The following is a 23,435-nucleotide window of genomic DNA, read 5'->3' on the forward strand; positions in this document are numbered from 1 at the left end:
AAGAAATCATGAGCTATCAAGTAAATTGCATACAAGACATAGGAAATCATCATTGATTGTATTAATAATGAATCAAGAGCAAAGCTTACAACCAAGTCTTGACGTTGCAAGCCTTCTTAGAGGGTCCAACCAGTATGTTTCTTCAAGCATTCACTCTCAAGGATGGGTCTCCCAAACAAACAATATCTCTCTCTCACTCACAAGCTTTAATACAAAGTTAAGGGCACTCCACAACCTCTTACAAACTATTAGCAATCCCACACTTGTCACACTCACACCAAATCTATCTATCAGACTCAAAAGCGCTAGCAGCACTGTCCAACCAAAGAACTAGCAGATCATAGCAATGGTGAGTGATTATATAGTAGAAGGAGTCCCCATGAAATGAGGGAGAGGGAGCTTATCCTCAAGGAAGGTAGTACAAAAGATAGAACTACCATCCTAGAGGGGGAAGGGCGATCCAAACTGACCCAACAACCAGCTCTAGAAACATCTAGAAGGCTGACTGATTGAACTAATTTGCCAAATTTGGATCGTCGTGGGTCATGAACTAGGGACTAGCGATGATGTCGCAACAATACAGTGCATGACAGAGAACTGTCGCACATTTTAAGGGTTTACTAGCGACGATGCAGGAACTTAGTCAAAAAGGGTCAATCTTCAGCATTAGAGAGCATTTGCTTAATCTTCTTACATAAGTGGGAAGATATGGACATGTTTATTTGATACAGGACACAGCAGAGGAACTGAGATGAGGACAGTGACAAATTACTGTGTAACATGCGCACTGGATTTCAGGGGTGAGGTCGAGGACGAGGAGGAATGGGGCCAGGAAGGGGCCGCAGACAATTAATTTGTTACAATTGTGGAGGACTAGGGTACTACGCCCACGATTGTACCAATCCAACGAGAATATCATGTTCATGCTATGCTCAATTCGATCATGAAGCAGTAGATTGTCCTACGTTGATCGCACAGATGCGCAAGAAAGGGGTACTCCAGCCTCCTCCGACTCAGAATATCCAAATGATGAGGTCTGAACCGTGCGAAGAAGACCCAAATGTGAACATGGTGCTCAGAAGTGGTGCGACCACAAGGGAGGATAAGGGGAAGCAGCCCGAGGAAGATACATGGGTTCACAAGGCTCCTACAAAGGAACCTGAGTTTGACTTAGAACGCGCAAAGGAGACATTCATGGAAGCTAAGAAGAGCTTCGCAGAGGCCTCCACTTCAAGTAGTAAGGATCAACCAGAGCCAGGGATGGATCCTTCTATGCTTACTACCTTTTTGGAGACATGCATGAAACTGTTGTGCAACAACAAGGCAGTGAAGGGACTACATGAGCTGATCACTCAATGCGCGGGGTCAGGAGAACCCCGCATAGTACAGAAATTGGGAAAGAATGCCTTGCATACCGAGAGGGAAATGAGATTGATGGCGCAGATTGGTGAGTATGAAATGGACCAGGTAATCCTAGACCTGGGTTCGGACGCGAATGTATTACCGAAGCAGAAATGGGAATGCATGGGCAGGCCTGCATTACAGTGGTCCCCTATTGAATTACGAATGGTGAACCAATAGAAGATTTTGCCCATGGGAAGGTTGCGGAATTTGGGCAATTGTTACATAAGATGCTACAGGTTGTAAAGCCTTCCTCGAACTATGATCACAATGCATGTACATTTTTTTGGGGAGAGGATGAAATACTTATATTGTGTGTTCTCCATTCTTATTTGTGATCTCTGTCTTGTTCTCCATTTATCTGTGCTCCTCTGCTGTGTCTCTCTGTGCTTCTACCTCTGATCCTATCAATTAGTATCAGAGCTAACATAATGGCTGTGATGGATTGAACCCTGTCCACAAAACTTTCTGTCTGTTGGCTTCCATGGAGCTAAGAAATGGGCTGTGAGGGATCGAACCCTGTCCACAAAGCTTTCTGTCTGCTGGCTTCCACAAAGGGTAATTCCTGGTATTCTTCTTATTTCACCCGCCTGTAAGGAACAGTTGACACAGATAAAATGTGAACAGAATTGAAAAGAAGGAGATGTAGCTCACAGGGGTGGCCTCCACCTGGAGACTACACTCACAAAACAGAGAGATCACTCTCGTACACTCTATTACCATCAATGAAAAGATTACATCATTAAATACAACTCTGGAAATCAGGAAGTTGCAACCACACTCCTAAACTCTAGGAACAAATCCTAAACTAAGGAGATACGTTACAACTATGTAACCATTTCTCCATTAATACAAAATAATATTAATTATTTTCAACTCCCCCCCTTAATGGAGAAAGGGTTCTCCTGAACTCCTAACATCCCTCTAAACAATTCAAATTTCACTCGTGCAAGAGGCTTTGTAAAAATATCAGCCACATTGTCACAAGTTTTACAATATTCAATAACAATTTCTTTTGACTGTACTTTCTCTCTGATAAAATGGAGCTGAGTGTCTATATGTTTGGTGTTTTTATGGAACACTGGATTGTGTGCCAATTTAATGGTGCTCTGGTTGTCGCTTTTGATGGAAGTAGAATTCTTCTGTTCTTTTCCTGCATCATTAAGAAGCCTTCTCAACCAGATCGCTTCACACGTCGCTGCACACAATGCTTGATACTCAGCTTCACACGATGACAAGGCTACAGTACTTTGCTTCTTACTGCTCCATGCTATGACCCCGGATCCTATGTTGAATGCGTAACCTGTGATGGACCTCCGATCATCCAAGTTACCTGCCCAGTCTGAGTCTGAAAAACCTGCTAGAGTAACATCAGATGCGTCAGTGTATAAAATACCATAATTAATAGTACCACAAAGATACCTCAACACACTTTTTGCTGCTACCCAGTGACTTTCAAGTGGTTTCGACATGAATTGGCTCAACACACTAACAGAGTATGCCAAGTCAGGTCTGGTTGTTGTAAGATATATCAAGCTGCCAACCAGCTGTCTGTACATTGTAGCATCAACCTCTTTAGTGCCATCATCACTGCTCAACTTCAGATTCTGCTGCAAAGGTGTCGCTGCTGATCTACACTGATCCATACCAAACTTTTCCAACAGATTTCTGGCATACTTTCCTTGGGTAAGAAAAGTTTGCCCAGTATTTCTGCATACTTCTAATCCCAGACAGTAATGAAGGCTTCCGAGATCTTTCATCTCAAAAACTTGTGTCATAAGCTTTTTGATTCCTCTGATTAAATCATCTGTATCTCATGTTATAATCATGTCATCCACATACAAAGAAATCAAAATAATCTGCCCCTGATTATTGTACTTGGTATAAAAATTTGGGTCATTTAAACTTCTATGAAAGCCATGCTCTAAAAAGAAAGAATCAACCTTTTCGTACCAAGACCTGGGTGCTTGCTTTAAACCATATAAAGCCTTTTTCAATCTGCAAACAAGATGTTCCTTCCCCTGCTTTACAAATCCTTCTGGCTGTACTAAGTAAATTTCCTCTTTTAAATCACCATTTAAAAATACAGATTTAACATCAAGCTGGTGTAATTCCCAATTACATTTAGTAGCTAAAGCAATAAGCATTCTGATTGTATTTAACTTTGCTACAGGTGCAAAAGTATCATCAAAATCTATACCTTCCTGCTGTGAATATCCTTTTGCAACCAGCCTAGCTTTTAATTTCTCTATACTTCCATCTGCATTCATTTTTGGTTTAAACAACCATTTACATCCTATGGGTGTTTTATTCTTAGGCAGTTCAACTAAATCCCAAGTGTCATTTCTAAGAATTGATTCCATCTCTTCATTCATTGCAGCCCTCCACTCCTTAAATTGACTAGCTTCTTTGTAATTAGTGGGCTCTACAATGTTCAAAACATTTGACATCAAAGCATAGTCTCTCAATTTTAATGGTAATTGAGTCTTCCTACCAGATCTCCTTGGTAGGGGACTTACCTCAAATTTGTCAGCTCTAAATGGGCTTTCTTTATCACCTTCTTGTTGTTCTTCTTTTTGCTCTTCTTTCTACTTCTGCTCTCTTTCATCCTCGCTGCTTTCCTCCAACAACAATGGAATGTGCCAATCATCACCAATGTCATCTTTCCCTTCCTGTACCTGTTCATGAAACACTACATCCCTGCTTGCAAATGTCTTACGAGACTCAGGATTGAATAATTTATATGCTTTAAATTTTGTGCCATAACCAACAAAGATGCATCTAACTGCTTTAGGGTCTAATTTCTTCCTATCAGCTTTGGGTATATGGGCAAATGCTTTTGACCCAAATACTCTTAGATGGTTTACTGCTGGTTTAAATCCATATAGAGCTTCAAAAGGGGTTTTGAAGCCAAGATACATGGTAGGACTTCTGTTCTTCAAATATACAGCAGTGTTAATAGCCTCTGCCCAAAAACTATTAGACAGACCCTTACCTTGTAACATGCTCCTTGCGCACTCCACCAAGGTTCTGTTTTTGCGCTCTGCAACTCCATTCTGCTGTGGTGTGTGTGGCACTGTATATTGCTGAACAATCCCGTGAGATTTGCATAATTTCATGAATTCCCTTAGCTTGTATTCTCCCCCTTGATCAGATCGGAGAATTTTTATACTCTTACCAAACTGTTTTTCCACCAAGGTTTTAAATTCTATAAAGCACTGGAAAGTCTGACTTTTCTTATTCAAAAAATAAACCCATGAATATCTAGTGCAGTCATCAGTAAATAACAGAAAATAATATGCTCCTCCTAGCGACCTTGTCTGCATAGGTCCGCATACATCAGTGTGCACTAGTTCTAAAATATCTGTTTCCTTCCTCCTATCATGCACAGGAAACTGTTCTCTATGCATTTTTCCTAAGGCACAACCATCACAATTTAACTGAATATTACGAAAGATAGGGAGCCCCTCAACCATACCTTTCTTCTGCAATAACATGAGGTCCTGCAAATTCAAGTGACCGAACCTCTGATGCCAGAGTTGTTCGACTGTCAATCCTCCTGCAACCATGGCTTGCTTTGGTATACTTTTTGCATCCAGTCTGTATAGGCTTCCAAATCGCATGCCTGTTGCAACTATTTCATTCTTGCAGTCCTTTATCACACAATGAGTCTTGAAAAACTCGGCTTGCATATCTTGATCAACCATCATGGATACAGACTAATTTTTCCATTTGGTAACTTGACTGAAATCGCCCCATAACCTTTAATCTCGTATCCACTATCATCTCCTAGGTAGATTTTTTATCCATTTATACTTTCTTCAAGACTATCAAAAAGTTCCTTTTTACCTGTCATGTGAGAGGATGCTCCGGAATCGACATACCAAATATCGTCCTCATTAGATGCTGAAAGGGCACAGTCGACTGTGAACAGTCGAAATTCATGACTGAAGTCTTTATCTTCTTCTTCAACAAAGTATCCTCTGTGCTTTGCATTTGCCTGCTTCCTCTTTGCATCATCAGCCTGCTTCTTATAACATTCACTCTGTATATGACCCTTCTTTCCACAATAATAACATTTCTTTTCAGAATGATTTGCAAGCATACCTTTATGTGAATGTGAATTCTTATGTGATGTTCCTCCTTTCTGCTTTGATTGCTGCTGTGACTGCTTTCCTCTGAATGATCGTCGTTTCGCCATCAGCGCAAGATCATCATTCTGGGGGTTCAGGTTCTGCCACCGCTCCTCCTCTTGCAGCAAGATCCCTGTCAGATCTTCAAATGTGGGCGCTTTCTCCCTTGCCGCCAATCCAGTAACAAACATTTGAAATTCATCACGCATCCCACTCAGTGTGATTGAGACAAGATCAGTGTAAGACATTGTCTCTCCGATGGCCCCCAATCCGTCTTTCACATCTTTAATTCGCACAAAAAAGTAGTAGTAGTCTCCCTTTCGTCCATCCTCATTGAAAATAGCTTGCTTTTAAGCGCCATAATTCGACTAGTGTTCTGGGTCTGATACAGGCTTTTGATGGTCGTCCAGATCTCCGCGGACGTTTTACAGTCTCTGATGTGGGGGATAACACTGTCCTTCATGGACATCTTCAACAAGACTTTGGCCTTGTTCTCTCATTTTTCCCAATCTTGCTCTTGTGGCCCTACGTTCGGCTTCTTCTCATCGCCTGTAACTATGGACCAAGCATTCACACCCTCAAGCAAGGTCTGGATCTTAAACTTCCAATTCGTGAAGTTAGATCCATCAAGTTTACCAGACTCGTGAAGGTAAGATTCCATCGTATTACTTATTTTGATCAGATCTACAAAATGAATCTACCCAACAACAAAAAAAAGATACCTATCAGATCAATCTGTCACCTCTGCCACCGATCTACAGTGTCTAGCAATCCCGCTCTGATGAGAAAATTCAGTGTTTTCAATACAGCCGAAGAATTGATCTGATCAAAATTGATCCGATCTGCCTCTCCCGGATAGATCTGCAACTTCGCGGATCTGCACCCCTCGCAAATCACCAAACGAAGATGAGGCTTCCTGCAGATCCCCTTGAAGGTGAGCTGGCGCTCTCCCGAGCGAAAATCCCGCGCCAAGATAAAATCGGTGCTAGTCAAAATGTCTGGCGCGATTTCCCCCTTAAATTTCACGCCAATCCAGTGTTCTGGTGCGGTGGCGCGCTTAATAAAAGAACAGACGCACCAATCTAGAATTCTGGCGTGCTCCCGAGCCAGAAACCCGCGCCAACCCCCTTCTACTCAGGAAAAAAAAAATTCTGAGTCTGAGCCAGGTGTTCTGCAGTGCACCTGCTCAATTGAGCACAGAGCTCTTATGTACACACGGCCATAGAGGCACTTCAAGCCACACAGGAAATTCTACCACACAGGCAAGCTAGCTACAAAGGCACTTCAGCCACAAAGGTGATAAAAGATCAGGCTCACCCAATCTGAGCTCTGATACCAAGATAAAATGTGAACAGAATTGAAAAGAAGGAGATGTAGCTCACAGGTGTGGCCTGCACCTGGAGACTACACTCACAAAACAGAGAGATCACTCTCGTACACTCTATTACCATCAATGAAAAGATTACATCATTAAATACAACTCTGGAAATCAGGAAGTTGCAACCACACTCCTAAACTCTAGGAACAAATCCTAAACTAAGGAGATACGTTACAACTATGTAACCATTTCTCCATTAATACAAAATAATATTAATTATTTTCAACTGACACCCCTCTTTCCAATTTAGGGAAGGGATGTACCTCTGGTCTCGGATGTCACTGTCTACAAATTTGGTGTGATTCTGTCCTGGAAACTTTTCCATCACGGGGAACAAAAGCCTGCAATATTTTTTCGGCAACGAGGGCGCAGAGTCCACCAAGTGTCAGAGGCTATTCGCAATGGATCCTGGCTGAGCATTGGGAATTAGGGACCGCAAACGATTGTTCATGATAATGAAGTGTTCGAGGGCCATTGATTTGGAACGCAAAATTGAGGCGATAAGCCTTAAATTTTAGACCTCGACAGCCATTTGGATTCCTTTAAGTTTTGTCGTAAGGGTTTTTTAACTTGTATTAAGGAAGTGGAAAATGTCGTATTTTTTTATAAGTTTGGAATTTTAACAAAAAGCAAAGAAAAAATTATTTAAATAAATGAATAAATGAAGGAAAAAAGTCATAGCTTAAATCTATTTTACTCCTGGATCTATCAAGCTTTGAGAGGAATCAAATTTTTGAGGTGCAAATCTCTTTTTTGAGTTAAAAATTGACGAAAGGTTTGCACCTCGAGAGATTTGATCCCTCTCGACGCTTATAGATTCGGGGTTAAGATGGATATAGGCAGGTTTCAGTAGTGCGGGCATACAAAATTTGTTGAACATATAATCATTTTGATCATTTTGAATATGTTAAAATATGTCTAATAATAATTTGGTCAACTTAACTTTAACTTTGCTTAGTTACCTAAGTTTTTTGAGATGAGAGAGACTTTTAGTAACTTGAATGATGAAATAAAAATTTAAAGTGCAAAGTGACAATGTAACAATGTTGAATGATAGAAAATGTGAATAATAAGAATATGGTGAATTACAAATAATCTTCATTTTTTGATCAATCTAAAACTATTTTCTTTTACTATTCTTATTGTCACACCTATTAGTTATTCTCTATTTCTGCGATTGAATGCAAAGTGATTAACAATGTTGAATGATGGAAAATGAAAATAATAAGAAAGTAGCCAATTACAAATAGTTTACAGTTTTAAGAAGAAGACATTTCGGGTAAGTGAACATTTTATGTAGGATAAAAAATCAAGTATTGTGTTTATCGTTGAATTGTTGTAACAAAGAAGTCAATTCACGCCATGAATAATGTTTATGTGCACACACACTGAGAGAGAGTTTGTATGTTTTGGGGGTGAGATAGAGATATAGATGGAGGGGGGAGAGAAGGAAGAAGAGAGAGGCAAATACAGGGAGGGAGGAAGAGATATAGATATGGAGAGAGTGTGTGTATGTTTGGGGGGTGAGATAAAGAGATAAAGGAGAGGCAATGGGAGATATAGATATAGATGGAGGGGGAAGAGACATGCTTACACTGAAATCAATGCACACTATTAATATAATTACTTTGAAATTAATGTACATCATACATCTAGTTGCATCAAATCATATATAAACATCTAAACTGAAATCAATGCATCTAGTGTAAACAATCAAATAGGATTAGAAATCAACATCTACACTAAAATCAATGCATCTAGTGCAAGCAATCAAAGAGGATTATGAAATCAATACCTACATTGAAACCAGTGCATCCAGTGTAATGAATCAAATAGGAATAGAAATCAACATCTACACTGAAATTAATGCATCTAGTGTAAGGTATTAAATAGGATTAGAAATCGACATCTACATTGAAATCAATGCATCTAGTGCAAGCGATCATATAGGATTATAAATCAATATCTACACTAAAACCAATGCATCCAGTGCAAGTAATCGAATAGGAGTAGAAATCAACATCTACACTAAAATCAATGCATCTAGTATAAGGTATTAAATAGGATTAGAAATCGACATCTACACTAAAATCAATGCATATATTGCAAACGATCAAATACGATTAGAAATCAATATCTACATCGAAACCAATGCATCTAGTGAAAACAATCAAATAGGAGTATAAATCAACATCTACATTGAAATCAATGCAAATTCTATGTCTATCTTCCTCCCTCTCTCTTTCTCTCTCTCCCGCTCCCTCTCTACCCCATCTCTCTCTCCCCACCTCTCCCTCCCTTTCTTTATCTTTCTCTTCTTCCCTCTCCCCTGCTCCATCTATATCTATATCTCCCTCCATCTCTCTATATTTCTCTCTATCTCAACCCCCTAAACACATGTCTCTCTCTCTCGCTCTCTCCCTTTCTTTGTCTCTCTCTTCTTCCCTCTTGACCCCTCCATCTATATCTCTATCTCCCTTTGTCTCTCCTTCTTTATCTCTCTATATTATCCCGCATACACTCTTTCTCTGTCCATATCTATCTATCTATGTATCTCTCCCTCTTCCTCTCCCTCTCTATCTCTTCCCCTTCTCTCTCAACCCCCAAATATACACACTCTCTCTCCATATCTATCTATCTCTATCTCTCTCCCTCCCTCTCTCTCTCTCTCTCTCTCTCTCTCTCTCTCTCTCTCTCTCTCTCTCTCTCTCTCTCTCTTTCTCCCCCTTTTAGTTTGTAGTATTGTATCCTTGATCTCTTTTGGTTGTTACCCTTGGATCTTAGTCCCGTGGGATCTCCTTTATTGACCATTTGGTTCTAGGGTGGTACTACTTGGGAAACCCTAACTTTGGGTGCGTGTTCCCGCTCCTTTTCCTGCACATACTACTCCCTTTCCATTCACTATACCCCCATTCATCATTTCTCCCACCTTGGTCCACATTCCCATTTTGGGTCCACATAGGATTAGCCTCCCTCTCCCCATGCCCCCACCTTAATTCAGGCCTAGAATGATGCCACAGAGGTTGAAGCAACTAAAAAACAAGAAAAAGCATAATTGGCCACATTTAATAGGAAATTGTACCACAAAATGCAAAAGATGGCCAACACAAAAATAGTTAGCATGTTGGAAAAAAACAACACATGAGCCCTACCCCATCCATGGCCATCACCTTGGTTCCATAGGCCCTAGATGAGCCTCCTCTATCATTTAGGAACCCATGATTGTCCCAACCCCTGGAGGGAAATGAACCGCCTTGCCTCAAGGGGGGTAATCGCTGCTATATTATACACATCATGCTCTTGTCCTTTGAGCCTGGGGTAGTTAATTAAATAAAATTCATAAAAGGTAAAAGGGATATAAAGAAGGGTGCAAAAATCAACGTCGGGGCACCTCATATACCATGACTACTCCCTCCTATACATTATATACTACGTATGGGCTTCCCCTTATCTAGCTACCCCTATGCCCCATTATGTGGCCCAGGGCTGCCCCTCTCATTCCCTATTCCATATCACCTATTTGTCACTTGCCACCCCCATTAGAAGGATGTACCTTGGACATACTATTCCCTCTAAGGGCTGAAACCATGTAATAAGGTACTTGGCTAACCCCCTTTGGAGCTTGGAGACACTAGCACATGCCAAAGGCCACTATAGAAGGGCATGCCATTATGAAGTGCCCACTTTGCTATTCATGATTTGTAAGCTCTTTTACCTGATTATTCTAATGAATGATTGTATTGGAAGCCTAGGGGATACATCATATCTTCTGCAGGATTGCTGGTGGTTGACGTTTGGGTTTGGCTTCCCTATATGGGATCCTGACCCCAAAAGGTCCACATTGGCACATGTAGGGTGTGCTAGAGATCCATGGGCCTCCATAGCAACAAACAACACTCCACAAATCTTCATGGGTGTTCACAGACTACTAAATGATGGTGACATGATTGGTACACTATGCCCAACAGGCCCCCACAAGAGCCCCACACTCTTGGCAGGTGTCCCAACACTTGTACGATGTTATGGCAACATTCATTCCACCACTTGGACCATTGCGGAGGATCTACATGCATCTCCAATTCATATGGAGACCCATGGAGTCATTGATGTGTCTTTAGACCCACTGAGAGCACGAAATGTCTTCTACTTGGAAAACAAGGGGCCACCCCCTTGTCCATCATATTATGATGAATTTATTCCTCAATATGGCACTTCAGGATGTTATTGAGCCTTTGAAGGGCCCTACGACATGCACATATCATTATTTGGCCCCTTGTGTTGGGCATGGAATCCCCCCACAACATGTTCTGGGGCTCAAAGCCCAAGTTTTGAGGAATATTATTGTAAAGCTCCGCGAATTGTGGGTGCGAAGAGCAAATTGTATGTTAGAGTCATAGTGCTGTCCACCCTAAGTTTTGAATGTAGTGTCAGCCTACCCATGGTCTGCGGACAATGGAATTGTATAAATAGAGCGAGGCTCTAAGTTGTAAAGTAGAGAAGAAAAGAAGAATTGAATGAATTGATGGAATCTGATGGTTAGCGAAGTGTAGAGGAAAAGTCTAAGTGTCTTGGGTCATAGTAGTAGGAAGAGGCTCTCTAGCTGAGTGCGCAGAGGCCTAGTAGAGTCTGCAGCTAAGTGCGCGGAGGCCTAGTAGAGTCTGCATCTGAGTGTGTAGTCCCCTGCATCTGAGTGTGCAAGGTAGAGTCAAGTCTGTAACCAAAGGAAGAGAATAATAAAGAGAAGTTTTGTTACCAATTCTATGTATCTGTTCTAAGTTATTACATGTTTGATGTTACTTTCACTTATACTGTTTAGTTATTACACGCACTTGTATTGTGAATATTGTTAAGTATAACTAAAAGCGTACAAACAAGTTAAGTAAATCAACTAATATCGGACTGCGAGTAGGGACTTGGATAATAGCATTGTTCGGCCCCTGAATAGGGTTGTGCAAAGGCAACATCTCAGGCTGCGAGGTACAGTTAACTGTGCTTAGCGACGTGCACGCTGGATCGAACCGTGGACCACTTTAAATCATCAGACATCCCCAGGGTGCGGAAACCTGGTTCTAGCACCCTCCCATACTACTTCAGGTGAGACCTTAGTCTGCGCTCCATGGACTATTGCCGAAAGGGCCAGTAGTACCGGGATTTGTTTGGCTAAATCACTTCTGAACCTGGGTCAGGCCCCACCAAGCCAACAAATGGTTTCGTTGCCAAGACCAGGATCTGCATAAGAGATGTCTGATGTCGTGTCACTAGAATCCGACCAAGAAAGAAATTGAAAAGTCGCTGGACAGAAAAATTCACGAGTTTGCAGCGCAGGAAAACAGGAATCTACAATTATCAAAGGAACAGTGGTTAGAGCACTATGTGTATATGGAAATCCACGAGATTTTCTTTGCATCCTTCCCTTTTGAGTTGTATGAGTGGATCGCGAATCTAGCAGACAGTCAAGGGAGGTGTAGGCTCGACAAACCAATTGTGTGGACTCTAGAATTGGTGTGTAGACTAGAAGCATTGGAAGATAAGATCGTGCGTGCTATGGACCATTGGATCAATCGGATTATAGGAGGGTTCATCACTGAGTTCACGATAGACACATCAATGAGCTACAGCGAGGCAGAATGACGTTTCCTGAAAGGACCGCGAGGTAAGTACATTAAATATTTGAATACTTGGATTAAAATTCTATTGTGCGAAAAGCGGGTTATGCAAATAAATTAATGTTTGGGACTACGCGAAGTGGGAAGATCTATAGAAATGGAAGTAGCGAAGAATTAGAGACTAGTCCCTTGATTTCACCCTCACAAGAGAGTGAGGAGGAGCTCGCGAAAGTTTCTTCGAGAAGAGCGATCAGTCTGATAAGGCAGCGAATTCCGCACATACCACCCTCACCTACACCACCACCGGTTTCACCATCATCACCTCCATCTCCGCCCACACCACCTTCGCCACCCACCCAGTTCAGTATGGCGAGCGCAATAAAATTATCGGTATTCAAAGGAGTAGGAAACGAAGATCCGGACCAATTTTGGTTCGTAGTAAAGGCAGTATGGGAAGCGCACGGAGTCGCAGATGACAACATAAAGAAGGCAAAACTAGTGAGCACGTTACAGGACCGTGCACTGACGTGGTACATTAAACACTCTAATGACAATCCAAACGTAGGGATCATAGAAATTCAAGCTGCGCTGAACAGGGAGTTTAGTAGGCGAAAAATGAAGATGCAGTCGATTATTGGGTTTAAGGAGATCGCAATGCTTCCAGGTGAGACTCCATGGGAACTGGATCAGAGGTTGAAGGGAATGATTCGTGAAGCCAACATGACCTTGTCGAATGCACAACACTGCGCATGGTTTGTAGCATCCCTAACATTGCATTTGAGGACGGCGCTGCCGCAGTAGAAGTTATCCACCTAGGCCGAAGCATTGGAGATTGCAATGAGACTGCATGAAACCCCTATACAAGATCTTGGCCTGGGAGTTCAAAAAATCCACGTGCAACTGAAAAATTTATGTGTCGAAATGCAGAGTCTAAAACAGGACAGGACAACTCGCCTCGAGGTGCGCAAGGAGGTATGGTGCATCAAATGCAAGGGATAGGGACATGACAAAGATCACTGTCCAGTCTTCGTGAACTATTTGGTGGTAGGAGGGCCGATGCCATTAAGAATGGAGGCACAAGCAGGGTCGAGCGTGGCGCCTGCATTATGGTGTGCGATCTGTCAAATAGGAGGAAAACATGCTACGGGCAATTGTCATCTCTTACAGAAGTATACACAGACATCCCAACAATTGTTCTGTAATTTCTGCAAGTCGATAGGCCATGAAGAGCACACCTACAGAAGTTATGAGCTAATTATGGATCGAACCCCTACCTACAGGGTGCAGACTGAAACACGAGCCCTCGATCAAAATGCAGGAATGACGTGCGCTGGATTTCAGGGGCGCGACTGAGGTCGAGGTGGAATGGGCCCAGGAAGAGGTCACAGACAGCTGATTTGTTACAATTGTGAAGGGCCAGGACATTATTCCCGCGATTGTACAAATTCGACAAGAGCATCATGTTTATATTGTACTCAATTCGACCATGAGACAGAGGATTTCCCTACCCTGATAGCGAGGCTGCGCGATAAGGGAATAATCCAGCCTCCCCCAACTCAGAATCTACAAATGATGAGGGCTGAGCTGTGCGAAGAGGATCCAAATGTGAACATTGTGCTTCGGAGCAGTATCAAAACAGGAGATGACAAAGGTAAGCAGTCTGAAGAAAGTGCGTGGGTTCGCAAGGCTCCTACAAAGGAACCTAAATTTGATTTGGAGCATGCGAAGGAGACATTCATGGAAGCTAAGAAGAGCTTCATGGAGGCCTCCACTTCAGGTAGTAAGGATCAACTAGAACTGGAGATGGATCCTTCAATGCTCACTACCTTTCTGGAGACATGTATGAAGCTACTACGGGACAATAGGGCTGTGAAGAGACTGCAGGAACTTATCACTAGGTGCGCTGGGTCAGGAGAGCCACACGTAGTATGAAAGCTCGGAAAACATACATCACGAACAAGAAGGGGAATGAAGTTGACTGCGCAAATCAGAGAGTATGAAATGAATCAAGTAATTTTGGATCTAGGATCGACTGCGAATGTACTGCCAAAGCAGACATGGGAACGCATGGGCAGGCTCACGTTGCAGTGGTCTCCTATTCAATTGCGAATGGCGAACCAACAAAAGATCTTACCCATGGGAAGATTGCAAGGAGTAACGGTCGATATTGAAGGCGTGAGCGCGCTGGCGGATTTCAGAGTGATAGAGACTATCCCGCACTACTGGGCATAGACTGGGCCACTGATATGAACAGGGTCATAAACCTGAAGAAGCGCAAAATGCTTTTTGAAAAAAAGTCACTACGCGTAGTAGTACCACTAGATCCTGCCAAAGGAGCGTGATATATAGAATGGTGCGCGATGATGATAGTGATGACGATCTCAATTTTATCTACAAGATAACCACGCGAGAGCAGCATTGGGTGAATCCAACATCAGATGGTAGGATTTCATGGCAGCACGATAGCTCTTGCACTTCTGATTCAGATGAGGAAGTAGAATGATGACAAAACCAGTTACACGAGGTAACCATGATAAATTGCAATATGATGATAAGGTCATTACGCTCTGTAGCAACAGAGGCAAGGGATTTTCCCATGTATGACAGATTGACATCAGTGGAGGAATTCCTGAACAAATTTGAAAGCGAAGTACCAGAACAACAATGGTTTGATGCTCTGAAATGGGCACTGCGCGCTACGCCCGCAAGGTGGTGGGGTACGCACCAGCAGAGTTTCGGGGATTGGCGCCACTGTAGAAAGGTGATGCTTACATGATTTGGAAAACCTCAGCTACGGACAAGAGCCAGTTTTTAGGGGGGAAACAACTTTTGCGCCAACCTTTCTAGATGGATACAGTTGTATGGTACGCAGCCCGCACCAACGCACACCGCTCTCCTAATAGAAAATAGGAACAAAACGCAGAAGTAGCAAAGACGAAGTGCACCAAGGATTATCAGCGGGGAAGCCTTTGACAAGGTGTGCGAAGTGCTGAACAGGGTCCACCATGTGAAACACACTGACTGGGACCTGCATGTACCAGCAGTTCGATGGGCCTATAGGACCATGTGCAAAACCCTGACCGTGAGAGAAATTCCAAAGCCGCGGTATGAAGTAGGGTGTTGGGTGTAGGAATTACACTTAAGCAAACTCCTCAACACTTAAATTGTCAACCCGGGGGATTCCTAAACTTAGAGATGAAGAATAGGCAATGCCATAGATGGTATGAATATTTCTAATGTCAATCCCTACTTTCTTTAAAGGAAAGATTGCAGAATCAAACTAAAGAGAGAAAAAGGCAACTCGAACCATCAAAATAATCTAAGACTGGAACAAGGAAGAATGCATTTGCAAAAGAGATTTAGAAAGAAAGGGGCAATCACTCTAGCTAACTATTGATCAACTACTGAGTGTGTGTTTTTCTTTAGCAGAGACACTTTAGCAGTCTCATCAGATGGGCCCTTCAAACCTGCTTATGTAGAGATTTCCTTCTTGCACTAATATATCATGCACTATCGCAGTCGGCTTGCACTAGTGTAGGAACATAGATTTTATGCAGAGGGTATACATGGTGTCTGTACTAAAAGCATTTTTCTTCTTGCAAGAGCTTGAACTTTTTCAGGTTCAGAGCACTCAGATCCCGTGGCAAGAAACTAGTTCTTGCACCAGATCAGAACTTCTTGCACTTGGCGTTTAATTCTTGAAATAAGTGCTTAGTTACTGTAAGTGTTATTATACTGCGAAATCGAATTGCACACATACAAATGAATGTTTCTGATTTTAATAGAATGCATAAGTAAAGAACCAATCCATATAATTTATCGTGTCATACAGTATTGAATAAAAGCATGAAAGATGTTGGAAGTAAACTAAAAAGGCTTACTGCATCACACCAACGTGCACTGGGGCAGGTTCATTTCTACCGCTTGGACCAGGCGGGGAAAGCCAAATCAAACATAATTGCAGAAAATGAATAGCACACCAACGTGCACAGGTGCAGGTTTATTTCTCCTGCTTGGACTAGGTGGGGAAAACCAATCCAAAATCAAGTGCAGGAAAATGAATAGCACACCAACGTGCACTGGTGCAGGTGTATTTCTCCTGCTTGGACCAGGCGGGGAAACCAATCCGAAATCAGGTGCAGGAAAATGAATTTTAACTACTTCACGCTGTGGATCCGCTTTCACTCAAACAGGAATACATGTGCTGTAAATTAAATCACACTTGGCAATATAAACATAAATTACAAGAACAGAAAATAGGGTAAACGTGTTGGGTTGGTTGGGCCCTAGCCAACCAGCGCGTTTCCCTTTCAAATAGAAACGTTGCTCAACACTTTATCTATTCATCAGCTTTTAAACACAGAAATACGATTTATGAAACATAAGGCGGAGCTCCCTTCTTATTAATTCATAGAGGCAAATACATGCGTGAATACATAGTCCAGCCCAGATTTGGGCGATAACAAAATACAAGCTTGTTACCGCCTCCCTGGTCATATCTATGTTCTATAAAAACTTCTATCAAAAAAATATCCCGTGCTATTTACATTCCTCGTTATATAGATCCTTGGCCGAAGGCCAAAATGATCGTTTAACCAATTACATAACCGATATGCAGAATTTAGCTTTCAGCCTTCAAAATTAGGCAGTTTAACAAAACTGGCCGTAGCCAATCTCTAGTTGTTCGTTCTTCATAAGTTCGATCTTGACTGCCTTTGGATTGCCTTGCTGTCGTGGCTGGAGCTTGGCTGCCTTCAGATCTATCCTGCTGTCATGGCTGAAGCTCAGCTGCCTTCAGATCTATCCTGCTGTTGTGGCTGAAGCTGCGCAAAATGAGGCGATGATCAAGGAGGTCCGGATCTGCTGCAAGGATTCATTGTGCTGGCACCGGTGCAAGATCCGATCCTGCACTAGGATCAGCGGTCATGGTAAGCACTTGAATACCAAATAAACATTGGAGATATCGATAAGTTACAAGAGTGATTATAAGCAAGAAATCATGTAATAAATAATTAATTAATGCTAAGTTAAGTTAAAAATATGAAATATAAAGTTCATGCGAAATATGTCATCGTTCTTGGACTAGTGCAAGATGAGGGTGTATAAGAGAGGTAAAACAACGGTCAATGGTTATAATCTAGGAAGGGAAAAATGGTCAAAAGAGAGCAAATTAGGGGGCTAACATCCTCCCATCCCTAAACTGTTGTGTGTCCTCACACAACTCTTTACCTCTGAAGAAAACTTCAAAACTTTGAGCTTTCTAGCTCAATCCTGCTCTGGCATACTGTCATCAGCCTGTAATGTTTCAGACTTCTTCTTTCTAATGTTCTTTAACTTCTTTGTCACCTTTTTAAGTCGCCTGAAACATTGCGCAGCTCGGTACTTCCAGAATTTAACTTCTCTTTTCCTTTTCTGAATCTCTGCTGTCAGTTCTCCTCTACTCTATTCTTTATCCTCCTGCGCTTTGGCTACAAGTTGCTCTAAGTTCTGCACTTGAAGCTCTAATTCAACTACCTGAGCAGCAAGACTTACCGAATCTTTTTCCTTTTCTGTCTCGGCAGGAGCTGTGTCTTCCTCAGGGACTTGCATATCCACCATGGTTACATCAGGAAACTCTTCTCCCTCTGGTCCTTCTTCTTCTGGTTATTTCTCCTTTGGTTCTTCTTCTTTTGGTTCTTCCTCCTCTAGTTCTTCTTCTTCTGGTTCTTCCTCCTCTAGTTCTTCTTCTCCTGCTTCTCCTTCTTCTGTGGATTCTTCTCCTCCTGCTTCTTCTTCTTCTTCTGCTTCTTCTTCTGTGGGTTTTGCCTCTTCTTTTTCGGATTCTACCTTTTCTTCTTCGGATTCTACCTCTTCTTCTTCGGATTCTTCTCCTCCTACTTCTTCTTCTTCTGTTTCTTTGTCGTCTAGTTATTCTCCTCCTGTCTCTTCTTCTTCTTCTATGTTTTCTGCTTCTTTCTTCGGTTCTTCTTCTCACACTGGTGCTTCTTCTTGTACTGGTGCAGGAGGGGATTCCACGCCCTGTGGGGTCTGTGGTTCTTTGCTTGCATTAGAAACTTTATTCTTTTTCTGGGGATTTTTGATAAAATCAGCCAACAGAGCATCGTCCTCGACCTCTGCAAACTTTGCTGTGTCTGCAAGGACTAACAGGTTGTCATTCTCGGGCGTAGAAGGTGTCTCTTCAACTGGTGCATTAGCTGTCTTCTTATTTGAAGACGAGGCCTTTTCTGCTTTTTCAAACCGTTTCCTTTTTGCACTGGTGCAAGAAGGACTTCCCTTTTAATTTTTGCTCAGGCCCTTACTTGTGCTGGCAGGGTCCTCTAGCTCCTTTCCAGCGGCTGTCCCTTTGTGCAGCTATTTTAACAATGCATCCCATGTCATACACTTAACTTCTAGTTGTTTCAGGACCAAAATTTTTATTAGGCTGTGGTGATATAGCCTTGTGTCGGCCTGGTCTGCCCTTCTGTCCTGTACGCTTTTAGCCATTTTCTCTAAGCTCTTAAGCAGGAAATAGGGGAAATTCATCCTCCACTGGACGTGCTAGCCGGCTTCAAAATGTTGCAGCATTCTAAAAAGGTATACCAAGGTGCGGGTGTATCTTCCCTCGCAAGTCACAAACTTTTGTAAGATGAAAAGGAGGTCTTTACACTGTCCTAGCAGGGCATTGCGTGGAACTCCTACCTTCCATTCTACCTTTATCTTCTTATCAACGACGAAATGCTGCCAGCGCTTCCTTTCTAGCTTATGATTTTTAAACCACTGTTTGCCAGTGTTCTCCAATCCTGTTGCTGCTGCTATGAATTCCTCTGTGACTTTGAATTTGAGAGGCCCAATTTTCACTCGGCTGTTTCTGAAACTTCTTGCAAACTGTAAAGCCACTTCTTTATCATGCCCATCAAACTTCTGCAGGAACTGTAGAAAACCCGAGTCTCGCAATAGTGCAAGACTATTGCGATACTTGGCAGTTTGCTCTACTTTGCTGAGAGACGAGGGTTCGTTCCGAACAGGCGGCATCGCTGCTTAACGACTATGAACAGTTAAGAATTCTACATGCAATACTGGGGAAATCGGCTCTTAAAATAGAGACCCAATTGTCCACCATCCTTTCCGCCTTATCACCCGTTCGTTCACCGTAGATGCACAAAAACTTTGAGGTCAGGCCGGATTGGTACTTGTGGCGGTGGTTTAACGGCTAGGTGAGGTAATCATTATGAGTGAAGGACGTTTAGGATTATAGTGAAGAGGGGTAATTATGTCCAAGAAACAGTTAAAAAATTTCCGCATTCCTTCATAATTCAAAAAAAAGAACTTAGCATTCATTAAAAAATATCATGATTTCTAACTTAAAAAAAACACCTTGTACTTTAAATAATTTTCTCCTAGTTAGTATGATAGCATAAGTACTTTGTCAGTTATGTGAAAGGACTTCATATAAATTTTCATGATGACCACTTTCCTATGTCGCATGCTATGAAAGGAGTAACTTGTACTATGTTGCTGACGAGGTGCATGCTTGCACTGATATGCTTGCACCGCTTAAATTATACTATTCTGCTGGTACCTTCTGCTTACTTTATCATATAGGACAACATGCTTGCATTAGTGCAAGCATAATATCTAAAAACAGAGAATTTAAATAATATAGGTTGGATTTTCACATGACTTCCTCAACTTATACTGGAAATTTGCTTCGCCCTTTCTTGATGCTTCAGAGCATATCCTTTTGCTCTTTGTGTGCGAGATCCTGCAATAAATTCATGAGGGAATAAAGAAGTGGGAAAGGGGAATTTTTAGAATGGGAAGGAATTCTGTTACAGGGATTCCAGGAAAAGTACCAAAAGAGGGAATAAATAGAAGTGGGATAGGGAAAAAATTTCAAGGGTAAAGTGGGATTTCTTCGAAGCGGACAGGGTAAATTTAGAAGAATGTGGGAAGGTTAATCATTCTGGGATTGAAGAAGAAAACTGAGGGAATATTACGAAAGTGGAATATGAAGAAAGGAAGAAAATTTTCTAGAAGGTCTGCCTGCACTAGTGCAAGAAAAAATAACTGTAGCGAAAATTAAGCGTTACTTGAGTAAAAATATCCATGTTAATTACCCCAACTGTATAAAGGTTGGTTCTGCTGAACCTGCTTTTACTTGGTGGTCACTAGCATATCTAAAGATCAAGCAACATTTTCTTTTTATTAGAAATTTTTGATCTTCCTGCCAGCAAGTTGGTTTTCAGGTTGATCCTTCTACAATCATGTCAACGAACTGATTTTCATAATTACAGGAAGATATTTTTTCTTTATTTCTTCTTCTTTTTTTTAAGAAGAAAGAGAATTCATGTTTTCAAAAGGTTGGTATTACCATTCATCACTACCATCCCAAATCGCTGTTGGAATTGTTGTGTAAAATCTTTCCTGGTAGGTGGCTGAAAATATTTCTTTAACCTGTGTCCATTTACCAAGAATAATGAATTTTGTCCATCAATAGTTTTAACTTCTACTGCTCCATTCTCAAATATTCGGATCACTTCATAAGGTCCCATCCAACATGTATGGAATTTCCCTTTAAAGATTTTAAATCTAGAATCATAAAGGAGCACCCAATCACCTGGTTGGAATTTATTTTTCTGAATAGACTTGTCATGCCACCTTTTGCTTTGCTGCTGAATTAGTATGTTATGCTGAACAACATCCCTACGAAATTCATCTAACTCATTTAATTGGAGGAGACGTTGTTGTTGTGCCTCAGAGAGATCTAGTCCCAACTGAACTGCAGTTCTCAAAGTTTTGATCTGGAATTCAATTGGTAACAGAACCTGTTTTCCATATACCAACTCATATGGTGTATGTCCCGTGCTATTCCTCCAAGTGGTTTTGTATGCCCACAAAGCCTCTGGTAATCGTTCAGCCCAGTCCTTCCAATGCATATTTATTGTCTTTGTCAAAATGGACTCGATCACTTTGTTCATGGATTCCACCTGGCCATTTGCTTGCGGGTGATACGGCGTGGATTTCCTGTGCCGAATCTTATATTGCTCCATCACACCCTGTACTAGATTAGAAATAAACTGCGGACCATTGTGAGAAAAAAATTCTCTAGGCACACCAAATCTAGTAAAGATTTTAGTAAAAATAAATTCAACAACAACTTTTTCTGTAGCAAAAGAAACAACTTTAGCTTCTACCCATTTCGTAACAAAATTTGTACAAACCAAGATATGATTTTTACTTAATGATGTTGGATTTATTGGCCCTATAAAATCATTGGCCATTTTTCAAATGGATCAATCATAACTTGGGGGCATAAAGTCATTTCATTGGTTTGATTAAGCTGGCCCATTCACTGACAGCTATCACAATGCCTGACATACTGTTTGGCATCCTTAAACAAGGAAGGCCAAAAGTAACCAACACGCAATAATTTATATGTAGTCCGCTTATCAGCGAAGTGGCCTCCACAAGGTTCATCATGAGCAGATTTCAATATGTCAAACACTTCCTCCTCTCTTACACACCTACGGATAATCGGATCTGGACCAGTGTAAAAGAGATCTCCTTGAATCCAGGACTATGCAACACTTTTCTGAACAATAATCTGCTTTTCACGAGCGGACACGTGGGGTGGTGTTTTCCCAGTAACCAAGTAATTAGCAATGTCAGAAAACCACGGGGAATCTGTTGACATAGAAAAAAGATGTTCATCCGGAAAATCATCATTAACAGGAGTTGCTTCACCATGATTATCTAATCTAGAAATAAAATCTGCTACAACATTAGATTTTCCTGGTCTATCAACAATAGTAATATTAAATTCTTGCAACAATAGTAACCACCTAGTCACTCTACCACTAGTTAATGGTTTATTCATCAAATATTTAATCGTGGAATGATCAATATGTAAAAATACTTCATATCCTGTAATATAGTGCCTGAACTTATTAATTGCAAAAAATACAGCTAAAAACTTTTTTTCTGTAACTGTATAATTTAATTCAGCGGAAGACAAATTCTTACTAATATAATAAATAGCATAGGATTGTTTATTTTCCTCTTGTCCTAAAGTTGTGCCAATAGCCAAATCTGAAGCATCAGAGGAAATATGAAAAGGCAGAGACTAGTTAGGACCTCTTAAAACTGGTGCATGTACTAACTTTTCCTTCAATGTTTCAAAAGACTGTTGGCAAGCTGTGGTCCAAGAAAATTCACTATCCTTAGCTAGAAGTCGGAAAAGAGGAGCAGCTATCTTAGAAAAAATTTCAATGAATCTCCTATAGTAACCAGCATGTCCTAAAAAACCTCTTACTTCCCTTTGAGTTTTGGGTGCAGGAAGATGCAAAATGATTTCAATCTTTGCTGGATCAACTTGGATACCTTTAGCAGAAATCAAATGGCCAAGTACCACTCCCGCTTTGCACGTTAATCTACATTTCTTGTCATTCAAGGCAAAATGCGCTTCTTGACAATGAAGAAGTACTTTTTCCAGATTTTTGAGAGCTTCCTGAAAAGAATCACCAAACACAGAAAAGGCATCCATATAAATTTATACAAATTCTAGATCAATAAAAATAGCCAGGACTGCCCTTTGAAAGGTAGCTGGGGTATTACATAAACCAAAGGGGAGAACTTTATAAGCAAATGTACCCCATGGACATGTAAAAGTAGTTTTATCCTGATCTTGGGGTGCAATCTGTATCTGGGTATAACCACTGAAGCCATCCAAAAAGGAAAAATATTTCTTTCCTGCAAGGGTATCAAGAACTTGGTCAATGAAAGGGAGAGGGAAGTAATCTTTGAGAGTGGCTTTGTTTAATTCTTGATAATCAATACAAATACGCCATATTCCATCTTTCTTAGGTACTAGCACTAATGGAGAGACCCATTGAATATCGGAAATAGGATAGATAAAACCAGCATCCAAGAGTTTATGTA

The sequence above is a fragment of the Pinus tabuliformis genome, chromosome 4_2 (assembly GCF_031772625.1).
Source record: "Pinus tabuliformis cultivar Carrire ecotype Pingquan chromosome 4_2, CPIR1, whole genome shotgun sequence".
NCBI classification, from domain to species: Eukaryota; Viridiplantae; Streptophyta; class Pinopsida; order Pinales; family Pinaceae; genus Pinus; species Pinus tabuliformis.